Genomic DNA, 13,824 nt, shown 5'->3' on the forward strand with positions numbered 1-13,824 from the left:
TTGTACTTTAGATGAAGGTTTACAGAACAAACAAGTTTCTCATTAAACAGTTAGTACACATATTGTTTAACGATGTTAGTTAACAACCCTACAAAATGTCAGCACTCTCTCTTCTCAACCTTGGGTTCCCTGTTACCAGCTTTCCTGTTCCCTCCTGCCATCTGGTCCTTGCCCTAGGCTGGTGTGCCTGTTTAGTCTAGTTTTGTTTTATGGGCCTGTCTACTCTTTGCCTGAAGGGTGAACCTCAGGAGTGACTTCATTACTGAGCTGAAAGGGTGTTCAGGGGCCATACTCTCAGGGTTTCTCCAGTCTCTGTCAGGCCAATAAGTCTGATCTTTTTTTGTGAGTTAGAATTTTGTTCTACATTTTTCTCCAGCTCTGTCCGGGACCCTCTATTGTGATCCCTTGTCAGAGCAGTCAGTGGTGCTAGCCAGGCACCATCTCATTGTACTGGACTCAGTCTGGTGGAGACCGTGATAGTTGTGTCCATTAGTCCTTTGGACTGATCTTTACCTTGTGTCTAGTTTTCTTCATTCTCCCTTGCTCCCAAAGGCGTGAGACCAGTGGAGTATCCTAGATGGTCGCTGACAGGCTTTTAAGACCCCAGACGGCACTCACCAAAGTAGAATGTAGAACATTGTCTTTATAAATTATGTTATGCCAGTTGAGCTAGATGTTCCCTGAGACCAAGGTCCCCACAGCCGTCAGCCCAGCAGTTCGGTCCTTAAGGGAGTTTGGATGTGTCTGTGGGGCTTCCATGACCTTGCCTTGTACAAGTCGTGCTGGCTTCCCCAGTGTTATGTACTGTCGTACCCTTCACCAGAGTTATCTATTGTCTATTTAGTGTTTTTACAACCTCGTGCCTACCCTTCCTCGTAACCATCAAAGATTGTTTCTTTTTGTGTGTAAACTTTTTCATGAGTTTTTACAGTAGTGGTCTCGTACAATATTTGCCTTTTTGTGACTGAGCTGTTTCACTCAGCATAATGCCCTCCAGATTCGTCCATGTTATGAGATGCTTCACAGATTCCTCATTGTTCTTTTTTTTTTTTTTAATACTCCATCTTGTGTATGTACCACAGTTTGTTTTTCCATTCATCTGCTGATGGCCGTCTAGGTTGTTTCCATCTTTTTGGTATTGTGAATAACGCTGCAGTGAACACAGGCGTGCATATGTCTATTCATGTGACGACTCATTTCTCTAGAATATATTCCTAGGAGTGGGATTGCTGGATCATATGGCATTTCTATTCCCAGCGTTCTAAGGAAGCGTCATACCATTTTCCAAAATGGTTGTATCATTTTGCATTCCCACCAGCAGTGCATAAGAGTTCTAATCTCCCCACGGCATCTCTGACATTTGTTATTCCCTGCTTTTTTGATTCCTGGCAGTAATACTGGGGTGAGATGGTATCTCATTGTGGTTTCAATTTGCATTTCTCTAATGGCTAGTGATTGCTAGCATTTCCTTATGTGTCTGTTGGCTGCTTGAATGTCTTCTTTGGTGAAGTGTCTGTTCATTTCCTTTGCCCATTTTTTAATTGGTTTGTCTTTTTGTCGTACAGGTGTTGGATTTTATTACAGATTTTAGAGATTAGACCTTTGTCTGGTTTGTAACAGCCACAAATTTTTTCCCAGTCTGTAGGTTCTCTTTTTACTCTTTTAGTGAAGTCTTTTGATGAGCATAAGTGTTTAATTTTTAGAAGATCCCAGTTATCTGGCTTATTTTCTGGAGTTTGTGTGTTGTTCATTGTGGTTTGTATCTAGTTAATGCTGTGTATCAGGGCCTCTGGCATTGATCCTATTTTTTCTTCTATGAACTTCAGAGTTTTTGGCTTTATTCTTAGATGTTTGATCCATTTTAAATTAGTTTCTGTATATGCTGTGAGTTGTGGATCCAGGTTCATTTTTATTGCAAATGGGCGTCCAGTTTTGCCAGCACCATTTGTTAAAAAGACTCTCTTTTCCTCATTTGATGGACTTTGGGCCTTTGTCGAAGATCAGGTAACCATAGGTGGATGGATTTACGTCTGGGTTCTCAATTCTGTTCCATTGGTCAGTGTATATGTCGTTGTACCAGTACCAGGCTGTTTTGACTACCATACTCTATAGTGGGTTCGGAGGTCAGGTAATGTGAGTCCTCCTACTTTATTCTTCTTCAGTAGTGCTTTACTTACCCAGGGCTTCTTCCCTTTCCGTATAAAGTTAATGATAAGTTTTTCTGTCTCTTTAAAGAATGCTGTTGGTATTTAGATTGGGATTGTATTGTATTTGTAAATCACTTGGGTAGAATTTTCATTTTCACAATGTTGAGTCTACCTATCCATGAGCATGGTATGTTTTTCCATTTATGTAGATCTCTTTCGGTTTCTTCCAGTAGCGTTTTGTAGTTTTCTTTGTATAGGTCTTTTACATCCCTGGTTAGATTTACTCCTAAGTATTGTACTTTTTTAGGGGCTGTTATAAATGATACTGTTTTCCTGATTTCCTTTTTTTCGTTCTCTTTATTGATGTATAGGAGTCCAACTGATTTTTGTATGTTTATCTTGTATCCCACTACTCTGCTGAATTTTTCGATTAATTCCAGTAGTTTTGTCGTGGAGTGTTGGGTTTTCTATGTATAGTATCATATCATCTGCAAGTACCACCCCCCGAGTGCCATCGAGTCGATTCCGCATCTGCAAGTAGAGACAGTTAAATTTCATCATTACCATCTTGAATACCCTTTATTTCTGTTTCTTGCTTTATTGCACTAGTTAGGACTTCCAGCACAATGTTAAATAGGAGTGGAGATAAAGGGCATCCTTGTCTTGTTCCTGTTCTCAGGGGGAATGTTTTCAGCCTCTCTCCAGTAAGAATGATGTTGACCATTGGTTTTGCATAGATACCCTTTATTACGTTGAAAAATTTCCCTTCTGTACCTATTTTATCATGAGTTTTTATCAGGAATGGGTGTTGGACTTTGTCAAATGCCTTTTCTGTGTCGATTGAGGTGATCATGTGATTCTTCCTTTCATTTTGTTTATACTGTGGATTACATTGATTGATTTTCTAATGTTGAACCATCCTGGCATACCTGTATGAATCCTCCTTGGTCGTGGTGTATTATTTTTTTGATATAATGCTGAATTCTTTTGGCTTGAATTTTGTTGAGAATTTTTATGTTGATTGTGGACCCAAGTGAAATGAAATCCGTGACAGCTTTAATATTTTTTCCTTTTATCATGATGTTGCTTACTGGTCCAGTTGTGAGGATTTTTGTCTTCTTTATGTTGAGATGTGATCCATACTGAAGGTTGTAGTCTTTGATCATCATCAGTAAGTGCTTCAAGTCCTTTTCACTTCAGCAAACAAGGTTGTTTCATCTGCGTATTACAGGTTGTTAATGAGTCTTCCACCGATCCTGATGCCACATTCTTCTTCATATACTCCAGCTTCTCGGATTATTTCCTCAGCATACAGATTGAATAAATGTGGTAAAAAGATACAACCCTGATGCTCCCCTTTCCTGACCTTAAACCACGCAGTATCCCGTTGTACTGTTCAAATGACTGCCTCTTGGTCTAAGTACAAGTTCCTCAGGAGCACAAGTAAGTGTTCTGGAATTCATTCTTCACAGTGTTATCCATAGTTTGTTGAGATCCACAAAGTCGAATCCCTTTGCATAGTCGATAAAATACAGGTAAACGTCTTTGTGGTATTCTCTGCTTTCAGCCAGGATCCATCTGACATCAGCAATGATATTCCTTGTTCTACGTCCTCTTCTGAATCCGGCCTGAATTTCTGGCAGTTCTCCCTGTATGTATTGCTGCAGCTGCTTTTGAATGATCTTCAGCAAAATTTTACTTGCGTGTGATATCAATGACATTTTTTGATAATTTCTGTATTCTGTTGGATCACCTTTTCTTGCAATGAGTTTAGTTATGCATCTCTTCCATTTGGTTGGCCAGGTAGCCATCTTCCAAATTTCTTGGCATAGACGAGCGAGCACTTCCGGCACTGCATCTGTCTGGTCAATCATCTCAGTTGGTATTCTCTCAGTTCCTGGAGCCTTGTTTTTCACCTGTGCCTTCACTGTAGCTTGGACCTCTTCCTTCAGTACTATTGGTTTTTGATCATGTGCTACCTCCTGAAATGGTTGAACATCAACCAATTTTTTTTTGGTACAGTGACTCTCTATATTCCTTCCATCTTCTTTTGATGCTTCCTCTGTCATTTAATAGTTTCCCCATAGAATCCTTCAGTATTGCAACTCAAGGCTTGAATTTTTCTTCAGTTCTTTCAGCTTGAGAAATGCCGAGGGTATTCTTCCTTTTTCGTTTTTTATCTTTTTTTTTTTTTTTTTTTTGCAAATGTCATTATAATACTTTACTTTGTCTTCTGGAGCTGCCCTTTGAAATCTCTTGTCCAGCTCTCTTACTTTGTCATTTCTTCTTTCCACTTGTGCTACTCTGCCATCAAGACCAATTTTCAGAGTCTCTTTTGACATCCGTTTTAGTCTTTTTTTTCTTTCCTGTCTTTTTAAAGACCTCTTGCATTCTTCATGTGTGATGTCCTTAATGTCATCCACAACTCATCTGATCTTTGATCATTAGTGTTCAGTACATCACATCTGTCTTGAAATGGTCTCTAAATTCTGGTAGGATATGCTCAAGGTTGTACTTTGGCTCTCATGGACTTGTTCTGATTTTCTTCAACATCACCTTGAACTTGCATTTGAGCAATTGATGGTCTGTTCCACAATTGGCCCTGGCCTTGTTCTGACTGATGATACTAAGCTTTTCCATCGTCTCTTTTCACAGATGTAGTCAGTTTGATTCTCATGTATTCCACCTAGCGAGATCCACAGGTAAAATCACTGTTAATGTTGTTGAAAAAAGGTATTTGCAGTTAAGAAGTAGTTGGTCTTGCAAAATTCTATCATGTGATCCCCGGTGTCGTTTCTACTATCAGTGCCGTATTTTCCAACTACCAGTCCTTCTTGTTTGTTTCCCGCTTGCACATTCCAATCACAGTAATTATCAGTGCAGTCCCGATTGCGTGTTTGATCAATTTCAGACTGCAGAAGTTCGTAAAAATCTTCACTTTCTTCATTTTTGGCCTTAGTGATTGTGTGTAAATTTGAATAATAGTTGTATTAATTGATTTCCTTGTAGGCTTATGGATTTTATCCAATCACTGACAGCACTGTACTTCAGGGTAGATGTTGAAATGTTCTTTTTTAAGACAAATGTGATGCCATTCCTCTTCAATTTGTCATTCCCGGTATAGTAGACCATATGATTGTCTAATTCAGAATGGCCATTACCAGTGCGTTTCAGCTCACTGATGCCTGGGATATTGATCTTAATGTGTTCCATTTCGTTTTTGACAATTTCTAGTTTTCCTGGATTCATACTTCATATATTCCACGTTCTAATTATTATTGGATATTTGCAGCTGTTTGTTGTCATTTTGAGTCGTGCCACATCAGCAAATGAAGGTCTTGAAAGTTTGACTCCACTCACTTCATTAAGATGGACCCTTCTTTGAGGAGGTGCCTCTTGCCTCATTGTATTTTTTTTTATTATTATTATTAACTTTTATTGAGCTTCAAGTGAACGTTTACAAATCAAGTCAGACCGTCACATATAAGTTTATAAACACCTTACTCCGTACTCCTAGTTGCTCTCCCCCTAATGAGTCAGCCCTTCCGGTCTCTCCTTTCGTGACAATTTTGCCAGCTTCCAACTCTCTCTATCCTCCCATCCCCCCTCCAGACAGGAGATGCCAACACAGTCTCAAATGACCACTTGATATAATTAGCTCACTCTTCACCAGCATCTCTCACCTACCCACTGTCCAGTCCCTTTCATGTCTGATGAGTTGTCTTCGGGGATGGTTCCTGTCCTGTGCCAACAGAAGGTTTGGGGACCATGACTGCCGGGATTCCTCTAGTCTCACTCAGACCATTAAGTATGGTCTTTTTATGAGAATTTGGGGTCTGCATCCCACTGATCTTCTGCTCCCTCAGGGGTCCTCTACTGTGCTCCCTGTCAGGGCAGTCATCGATTGTGGCCGGGCACCAACTAGTTCTTCTGGTCTCAGGATGATGTAGGTCTCTGGTTCATGTGGCCCTTTCTGTCTCTTGGGCTCTTAGTTGTCGTGTGACCTTGGTGTTCTTCATTCTCCTTTGCCCCAGGTGGGTTGAGACCAATTGATGCATCTTAGATGGCCGCTTGTTAGCATTTAAGACCCCAGAACCTCATTGTATTTTGAGTGCCTGCCAACCTGAGAGGCTCATCTTCTGGCAGTGTATCAGTCATTCGTTGCTCTTTGTAAGGTTTCCTTTGGTCAACTTTTTCATAAGTAAAGTGTCCAATCCTCCTTCCTAGTGTGTCTTAGTCTGAAAGTGCAGCTGAAACCTATCCAGCAAGGGTGACCCTGCTCGTATTTGAAATACCGTTGACAAAGTTTCCAGTATCACGGCAACACGCAAGCCACCGCAGGATGGCAAACTGACAGACATGTATTTTGCTCATGGAGTCCTTCAAAATTGCAACACGAGGCTTGAAGTCAAGGCTTTCAGTCTTTCAGCTTGAGAAGTGGCAAGCATATTCTTCGCTTTTGGTTTTCTAACTCCAGGCCTTTGCACATTTTATTGTAATACTTTGTCTTCTGAAGCTGCCCTTTGAAATCTGTTCAGCTCTTTTACTTCATCATTTCTTCTATTCACTTTAGCTACTCTGTGTTCAAGAGCAACTTCCAGAGTCTCTTCTAATATCCATTTTGATCTTCTCTTTCTTTCCTGTCTTTTTAATGGCCTGTTGCTTTCTTCAAGTATGATATCCTTGATGTTATTCCGCAGCTTGTCCGGTCTTCAGTCATTAGTGTTCAATGTGTCAAATCTATTCTTGAGATGGTTTCTAAATTCAGGTGGGATATGCTCAAGGTTGTACTTCACTCTCCTGGACTTGTTCTAATTTTCTTCAGTGTTTTGAACTTGAACTTCAATATGAGCAATTGATGTTCTGCAGTCGATGTTTGTTCTGACTGATGATATTGAGGTTTACATCGTCTTTTACCAAGGTGTATCCAGTTTGATTCCAGTAAAATCCATGTGTGTAGTCACTGTTTATGTTGTTGAAAAAAAATTATTTGCAATGAGTAATTATTCACTGGTCTTGCAAAATTCTGTCACGCAATCTCTGGTGTAATTTCTGGCACCAAGGCCATATTTTCGAATACAGATCCTTCTTCTTTGTTTCCACCTTTCGTATTTCAAACACCTGTAATTATCAGTGCATCTTGATTGCATGTTTGATAAATTTCAGATTGCAGAAGTTGGTAAAAAATCTTCAATTTCCTCATCTTTAGCATTATTGGTTGGTGCATAAATTTGAATAATAGTGGTATTAACTGGTCTGTCTTGTAGGCTGTGGATGTTATCCTATCACTGACAGGGTTTTACTTCAGGATTAATCTTGTAATATGCTTTTTAACTGTGAATGCGATGCCATTCCTCTTCAATTTGTCATTCCCAGCATAGTAGACCATATGATTGTCTGATTTAAAATGGCCAATACCAGCCCATTTCAGCTCACTAATGCCTAGGATAACCATCTTTATGCATTCCATTTCGTTTTTGATGACTTCCAATTTTCCTAGTTTCTTCAAACAGTCCAGAGTCCGATTATTAATGGATGCTTGCAACTGTTTCTTCTTCTTTTGCATCGTGCCGCATCAGCAAATGAAGGTCCCAAAAGCTTGACTCTACCCACATCATTTAAGGTTGACTCTCCTTTGAGGAGGCAGCTCTTCCCCAGTTGTATCTTGAGTGCGTTCCAACCAGAGGGGCTCATCTTCTGGCAGTATACTAGACAGTGATCTGTTCCTATTCTTAAGGGTTTCACTGGCCAGTTTTTTCAGAAGTAGAGCACCGGGTCCTTCTTCCTAGTCTGTCTTAGTCTGAAAGTTCAGCTGAAAGCTGTCCACCATAGGTGACCCTGCTGCTATTTGAAATACCGGTGACATAGCTTCCAGCGTCACAGCAACGTGCAAGCCACCACAGTACAACAAACTGACAGATGCATGGTAGCCCTGAGCCTGGGAGCAAGCCAAAAACCTGTCACTCCTTGTTTCCTCAACAGTGTGTCCTCCCCGTCCTTCTTCCATTTCAGGTCTCAAGTGTGGTCCAGGGAGAACTGGGGACCTTGGGTGACCATCTTGCACATCTGTAAATGAGAAGTCAGAATTTCAGCTGCTGTGGCTGGAGTGTGGACCAAACATTATTCATCTGCTTCCAAACTGCCCAGTGCTCTGCTTCTACTCCCGTCCCTCTTCCTGACTTGGCTTCTTGGGCTTAGAGACAACATGCCCTTAGACTTCCAGAAGCTGGAGAAGGAAATGGTGAGTTCTACGGAGAACTGGGTTATTCTCTCAGTATGTGGATGAGACTTGATAGGAATTGTTGGGGGACCAACTGTGTGCCGTGGGACTTTGGTTCCTCCGTGAGGAAAAAAGGTGGCAGAGGAAGCCAAGGGACTGAGCCCTAGGAGGCATCCTAAGGCCCTGCTCTACTGTCACTGGGCACATATGTTGCTTTTTAAGGTTTGGATGCCTGGGGTCACCTTCTTTATGGGACTCTCAGAGCTGGCACCATGGGGCATTAAATCCCTTCCCTGGTCCTTTGTGCTCTGTGTTGAACGGCAGTCTCCTGACCAGAGCCTAAAGACAGAGTAGCTCTGGCTATGAAGGTGAGTCCCGGCCTCCAGAGCCATTCTTGTCCCATCTCTCTGAACAGTGTTCTTGGCTCCCCCAGGCACTGGAGCATTTTCTGTGCAGTTCTAAAACTACAGCTCCCCCCCCCACCCCCCCGCACTGTATTATGAGGAAAAGGGGAGAAAGAGAGTCTGTAGGTAAAGGCCCTGACTGTTTATGGGTCCTGGGTGATATTGGTGATCTCCTGATGTCACCAGAGGCATGAAGCTGGGGACAGTGAGTCCAGCTGGATCCTGTGTGGGTTCTCCAGGCCACCACCACCCCCACCTCACACTGGGAATGCTTTTAACTTGAAGCTTTCAGATGTGTGGAAAGCACGAATCGCCTATCTGGGTCCTGTCCTCCTACCCATGCCTACAGCTGGTATTTAATCCTTGTAATTCTTGACTGTTCTCTGTTTTCCTGAATTAGAATCTAAAATTAAAGCGTTCTCTTTGGCTAGAGAAGCTCAACATGTGAGATGTGTGTGTTTAAGTTCTTGGGTTTACAGTTTCCACTAGAGGAAAATTTCTAAATCATTTGGTGTGGTTCTACTTAGAGTTTTTCAACTTAATGGATATAAACTTCTCAAACTCAGGAATACCTATTTTAACTGAGGTAAAAGTTACTCTAAAGCTTAATTAAATCTTGAGAAGGTTCTTAAAGACTCCTATTACATTTGACAAGTCATGCCAGAACCCCTAATGTGTTGTGTATTTTAGCCATTTTACAAACATTCTCCTGGCTGAGATAAAATGAACGGACAGACTCTGGTTTTTCTGGTTACTGTGTTTAGGAAGAGAGCTCTACTTTATACTCTTGGGATTTGCCCAAGTGTATTAGACCGTTTAATAACATTTGGGTCCTAAATGATTAAATTTTAAGTCGTTTTATTACGAACCCGAGTTCCTAGTAAAAACGCTTACTGTCTCGTTTGACTTATATTTAAAAGTACAATATAGTTTACTGAAATTGGTTTTCCAATACATAATGCCTTCAAAGTTTGAAACTCAATATGAGCTTTAAAAGCATACTTTCTGAACACTTATTCCGGCTCCAATCCTCAGCCAGCCCTTTCCTCTTTCTCCAGCTTCCTTTAAATAACCAGCTTTATCACTCTCTGAAGCATCTTGCCAGTGTTTGTGCAGAAACAACCAAATAGAAATAGAAATTTTTTATTATTCCCCTCATACGTTACACAAAATGTAGCATGGAATTTTATACTTACTTTTTAGTGAACAAACTATCATGGAGATCTTTTTATAACAATACATTAAAAAAAAAAACAAAAACCCACTGTCAAGTTGATTCCGACTCACAGCGACCGTATAGGACAGAGTAGAACTGCCCCATAGCGTTGCCAGGGAGCGGCTGGTGGATTCCACCTGCTGACCCTTTGGTTAGCAGCCTGGTTCTAATCACTGCGCCACTAGGGCTCCAACAATACATAGAGTGCTTAAATCTAAATTGTTGTAGAACTCCAGAATACTACATATGGTTGACGTTTGTTTTTGTTTGGTTGGTTGGTTTTTTGTTGTTGTTTTTAACTGTATTGCAGTGAAGGGACACTTGGATTGTGGCCGTTATTTTGCTTTTGCAGTGCTTGTTCTAGTGAACATAAATGCAGATTTCTAAAATCTAGGTATCAATAGTTTAAAGCCCTTCTGAGCTAAGTAAAATCAAAAGGAAGGGGTTTTCACGAGACTTTGTAAAATAATTATAGGAAAATTACGTTTATTTCGTAATAATGTTTTAAGCTTTGCTGTCAGCTCTTTCATAAAGAAGGAGTACATAAACTTCTGTATAATTTAAATAGTAATCTGAGTCTATAATTTAAATAGACCTTGGTCAATTTTTTATGGCCACCTCCGAGGGTCCCACCCTGATCTTGTCTCCTCTTGCCTGGAGATACCTGCATTTGAAAGTTCATGAGTGTTACCGGTAGTACTGCTCTTAACCACAGCTTTATCACCCAGGTCTTAATCCATCAGCTCTATATTATTAGCCTGGTGTCTTTTGAGCTTTCTGTAAATTCAGTTACTTCTCTGTCTGGGTTCTTTAGTGACTTGCTTCCTTAGGATGCCTTGAGTTTCATAGGTGTTGGTGTCTGTAACCGTCCTGCATCCATGTGCCTATGTATGTTCCCACGGCATGAACGGGCCACAGCCTACCCAGCTGTGTGGAGCGCCAGGATTTGGGTGGTTCAGGCGTCGTTTTTGCTCTTGTGAGTGCTGCTGGTCTTCTTTTCCTTCCCTTTCCAGGCTCCGTGTGGTCCTGCACGGTGACTCTGCAGTGAGGGAATGTGGCTGCGTCATAGACCATAGCTGTGTTCAGCTTTATTGGGAAACTCGATGCATTTTACACCTTTTTGCTCCCACAGAGTAGCCATGTGGATTTTATTTGTTCTATCTGCTTATCTAATACTTGCTCTTGTAAACAGTGTGAAATGGTATCTGTCATGGACTGAATTATGTCCCCGCAAAAATGTGTGTATCAGTTTGGCTGGGCTATGATTCCCTGCACTGTGTGATTGTCCTCTATTTTATGATTGTAATTTTATGTTAAAAAGGATTAGGGTGGGATTGTAACACCCCTTAGTAAGGCCACATCACTGATCCAGTGTAACGGAGTTTCCCTGGGGTGTGGCCTGCACCACCTTTTATCTTACAGGAGATAAAAGGAAAGAGAACCAAGCAGAGAGTTGGGGACCTCATACGACCAAAAACGAAGCCTTGGAAGCAGAGGGCGTCCTTTGGACCTGGGGTCCCTGTGCCTGAGAAGCTCCTCTCCCAGGGGAAAATTGAGGCCGACGACCTTCCTCCAGAGCCAACAGAGAGACGAAGCCTTCCCCTAGGGCTGATGCCCTGAATTTGGGCTTGTGGCCTACCAGACAGTGTGAATAAACCTCTCTTTGTTAAACCCGTCCACTTGCGGTATCTCTGTTTTAGCAGCACAGTATGGCTAAGACAGCATCCGACTTTAATTTTATTCTGTAATTGCCTTACATTCTCCACTACTGACAAGGCTGTGCATCTTCTCCCGCTGTTAATTTATATTTCTATGACTTTTTAGAGTTTCTTTACAAACTTTGGGAATTTTTCTCCTAGTGTGTAACTTATCTCTTTGCTCATTTTCTTTGCCCTTTGATGAATGGTTGTAAATTTTAATATAGTTGAAATTTTCAGCCTCTTCTCCCTTATGTTTTATTCTTTTGTTACTTTTTTTCTATTTATTCAAGTTGTAGTGATAATTTTTTTATTTTGGCCCTATCTTCTTTTTGAACGTGTGCATTTATTGCTATAAATTGACCTCTGAGCGCTCCTTTGGCTGTGTCACGAAGGTTCTCATAGGAAGTGTTTTCATTCTTGTTGTTGTTTTTAGGTGCCGTCTAGTCGGTTCCGACTCATAGCAACCCTGTGTACGACAGAACAAAACACTGCCTGGTCCTGCGCCATCCTTAAAATCTTTGTTATGCTTGAGCTCGTTGTTGCAGCCACTGTGTCCACCTCGTTGAGGGTCTTCCTCTTTTCTGCTGATCCTGTACTTTGCCAACCATGATGTCCTTCTCTAGGGACCGGTCCCTCCTGACCACATGTCCAAAGTACGTAAGACGCGGTCTCGCCATCCTTGCTTCCAAGGAGCATTCTGGTTGTGCTTCTTTCAAGACAGGTTTGTTTGTTCTTTTGGCAGTCCATGGGATATTCAGTATTCTTAATCAACACCACAATTCCAAAGCATCAGTTCTTCTTCAGTGTTCCTTATTCATTGTCCAGCTTTCACACGCATATGATGCAATGGAAAATACTTTCGCTGGGGTCAGGCACACCTCAGTCTTCAAGGTGACATCTTTGCTCTTCCACACTTTAGAGAGGTCCTTGGCAGCAGATTTACCCAATGCAATGCGTCTTTTGATTTCTTGACTGCTGCTTCATGGGTGTTGATTGTGGATCCAAGTAAAATGAAATCCTTGACAACTTCAGTCTTTTCTCCGTTTATCATGATGTTGCTCATTGGTCTAGTGAAGGTTTTTGTTTTCTTTATTTTGAGGTACAGTCCATACTGAAGGCTGTGGTCTTTGATCTTCATTAGTAAGTGCTTCAAGTCCTCTTCACTTTCAGCAAGCAAGGTTGCGTCACCTGGTATATTGTCCCTTTAATCATTATATAGTGTCCTTCCTTATCCTGTGTGGTGGATTTAACCTTAAAACCTATTTTGCCGGAAATTAATACTGCCACTCCTGCTCCTTTTTGATTGTTGTTTGCTTGATATGTTTTTTTCCATCCTTTGAGTTTTAGTTTGTGTTTTTAAATCTAAGGTGTGTCTCTTGTAGGCAGCATATAGACGAATCGTGTTTTTTTGTCCATTCTGCCACTCTCTGTCTCTTCATTGGTACATTTAGTCTTTATGTTTTACTCTTAAGAATTTTTTCTGTCTTCTGACGTCATGAGACCATGTGCTTACAACTTCTGAACGTATTATAATTTTACTTTTTCGTATTTAAAACTAATCTACTTGGAATTGATTTTTTACATATGGAGTACATGGGAATAAATTAATTATTGCAGTTAGATTTTTAGTTGATTTTTTTTAACAGCTAGTTTCCATAGAGTCAATTCTGAGTCGTGGTGACACCGTGTGTTTCAGAGTAGAACTGCACTCTCTAGGGTTTTCAGTGGCTGATTTTTTGGAAGTAAATCGCCAGACCTTTCTTCAGAGATGCCCGTGGGTGGACTCAAACCACCAACCTTGCAGTTAGTAGCAGAGCGCGTAACCCTTTGCACCACTGAAGGACTGCATTTAATTGACACTACCCCACATATTGAAGCGTATGTGCTTCCTGTACTGGCCTGCTTTGCTCGCTGTGTCATGAATCAACTCTGTATAGATTGGTGGGCCTTTTCCAGGGCTCGTTGTTTTTAACCTTGGTCTATTTGCGTATTCCTATATTGATACTACGCTATCTATTATAGCTTTATTTATAAACTTGTAAAAGTATAATTACATATATGACATGTTAGGACAAGCCCCCAGGCGTTTTTCCTTAGAACGTGTTGGCTATTCGTGGGCATTTGCACTTCCAAGTAC

At 41.1% G+C, this 13,824-nt stretch overlaps 1 protein-coding gene across 1 annotated transcript in view; it reads left to right on the plus strand.

Annotated features, from left to right (window-relative positions):
- LOC126071868 (zinc finger protein 345-like) overlaps positions 1-11,886 on the plus strand; it is a 245,407-nt gene extending 233,521 nt beyond the window's left edge. The window contains exons 2-3 of the transcript XR_007516390.1: positions 8,160-8,388; positions 11,410-11,886. The gene's annotated coding sequence lies outside the window, so the exon portion shown is untranslated. The remainder of the gene's footprint in view (positions 1-8,159; positions 8,389-11,409) is intronic.
- Positions 11,887-13,824: the final 1,938 nt, after the last annotated feature.

The sequence above is a fragment of the Elephas maximus genome, chromosome 3, assembly GCF_024166365.1.
Source record: "Elephas maximus indicus isolate mEleMax1 chromosome 3, mEleMax1 primary haplotype, whole genome shotgun sequence".
Lineage (NCBI taxonomy): Eukaryota > Metazoa > Chordata > Mammalia > Proboscidea > Elephantidae > Elephas > Elephas maximus.